Below are 2,362 nucleotides of genomic sequence, written 5' to 3'. Positions count from 1 at the left end.
GGCTGGCGTGCGGGGGGGCGCCCAGCGGGGGGGGGGGGGGTAAATACATTCAGGTCTCCGGTATAACTTTGCCAAGTAGGCCTAATGGAGGTAAACAAACAGTTTTTAAAATGACTCGCATATCTCATCCCATGACCATTTGCACGCAAACAATCCCTGTAGCACCCCAATCCAGTTTGCCATTAGTTTTTCTACAGACGGTTGCCAAAAGTGACTCACTAATCGGTTGCTATGGGCAACACCTGGCTCACCCTATGCTCAGTATATAGCAGGTTTCTCAGACAGACACTTTTGCACAGTAGGCCAGACAACAACAGCACAATATCGGGGGTCACCGATACACACACATACAAAAGAGGGTTCTCGGGGGCTCACCTGGGATCCTGGAGGCCTTGTCTTCCAGCATTTTGTTGTTTCCCTCCATTGTGTTCCGTGCATATGACCTTAGGCGACAAGCAGCCGGCAGCAGCTCCCCCTCACCAGCGGGGAAAAGGTCAGCTTTCGCCAAACAGGAGTAAAAATAAAACCAGCCCTTGCCCTTTATGTCTGCAGCTTAATATATTCCCCCGGCACCTGCTGTTCCTGCTACACTCAATAATCCTTCAAGTGAGCCGCTGACACGCCAGACCAATCCCAGGACACGCTGACTTTAAACACATTAGAAGGGATGAGGAGTCTTGCAGGACAGGTAGCGGTGCAGTCAGCAGACAGCGGGCGGGCCCCCTCCTCCTACTCCTGTGCACTAACAGGGCCAGCTGGGATAACACTTCTGCAGGACAGGCCTGCATGTTATAGAGCTGGCTGATAGGCTATGGCCACCCATTGCATGCGAGGAGGAAGACTGAAAACAAGACAGCAGAGGTTGTGTGTGTGTGCGGCCTTGGCAGCTTGCAATGCTCTCGGCATGTATAAACCTGCAGGCTCTCCCCTCCCTGACCTTGAATAAGTCATAATGTAGCACAGGGTTCCGTCATTAGAGATTTATTGCTCCGCTCGAGCGTTAAAGGCGTAGTCTACCTTTTACAAAAAATGTCACATTCATTAAAAAACAAAACAGTTGTGCGTTCTCACATTTTTGCATGGATAGCTGCAGAGCGTTGCACGTGCACAAGCTCCTGCGTTGTTTAGCCATGGCAGCCCAGGTCTGTACGGAGGCACAGACACCCCCCCGTCGTTCACGCTAGTGTGATTTGTTCTGCGTCTGCCGAGGCTCTGCACCGCGCGGCCATGAAAATCACGTGATGCTTAAAGAAGGATTCGTAAAATGTAACCCTTGCAGTGCAGGAGTAAGCGCTCGTTTTGGTCTAGGGGCAGAGATAAAGAAAGTATGTTCCTGCATTGCACGTGGTGACATCACGGGTCCTCAGACCTCTGGAGCCTAGGGGAGAACAGGCTGGTTGGACCGGTCTAGCAGGCAGGCGGGAACGAGGATCGAGCGAGTATATCTGCTTTGTTTTCATCCCTAAGCCAAAATGAGCACTTAACCCTTGCAGTGCCGGACTAGCCCCGCTGCAATGGTTGGTTTTAACAAACCTTGGCGTTCTTTTTTTAATGGTACCTGTTCACATGAATGTCACATGGTGCAGGGTGATTTTTGGAAAGGTGCTGGTGCTCCAATGGGTCATGCGTAGTGCATTTGTGGCCCCGTAGGCTTCAATGGAAGCACATGAAAAACACACGTACATGCATTTTTGATGCGCTTTCAGTGAGTTATGGTATGTGTTCGCTCACTTCCCGATCTATTGAGCCGACGTGTGACAGTTTCATTGTCACACGTCGGCTCCAACTATGAGGATGAGTGACAATCACTATAGGGATACATTGGGATGCTTTGTTGGTCCGGGAACAAACTGTTCCGGTTTGGACATGATCCGGACATGGTGTGAACAAGCGCTCAGGGCCCATTCACACCACCTCCAGACCGGACCAGACTGTTTCCGGACCCAAAATGCATTCCAATGTATCCCTATGTATCCCAATGTATCCCTATGCATCCCAATGTATCCCTATGTATCCCAATGTATCCCTATGTATCCCTATGCATCCCAATGTATCCCTATGTATCTCTATGTAACCCTATGCATCCCTATGCATCCCAATGTATCCCTATGCATCCCTATGCATCCCAATGTATCCCTATACATCCCTATGTATCCCTATGTATCCCAATGTATCCCTATGCATCCCAATGTATCCCTATGCATCCCAATGTATCCCTATGCATCCCAATGTATCCCTATGTATCCCAATGTATCCCTATGCATCCCAATGTATCCCTATGCATCCCAATGTATCCCTATGCATCCCAATGTATCCCTATGCATCCCAATGTATCCCTATGCATCCCAATGTATCCCTATGC

Source organism: Nanorana parkeri, unplaced genomic scaffold (assembly GCF_000935625.1).
Source record: "Nanorana parkeri isolate BGI_ZX_2015 unplaced genomic scaffold, ASM93562v1 scaffold1291, whole genome shotgun sequence".
NCBI lineage: Eukaryota > Metazoa > Chordata > Amphibia > Anura > Dicroglossidae > Nanorana > Nanorana parkeri.
The sequence above is the reverse complement of the archived record's forward strand: the minus strand, read 5'-3'. Positions refer to the sequence as shown.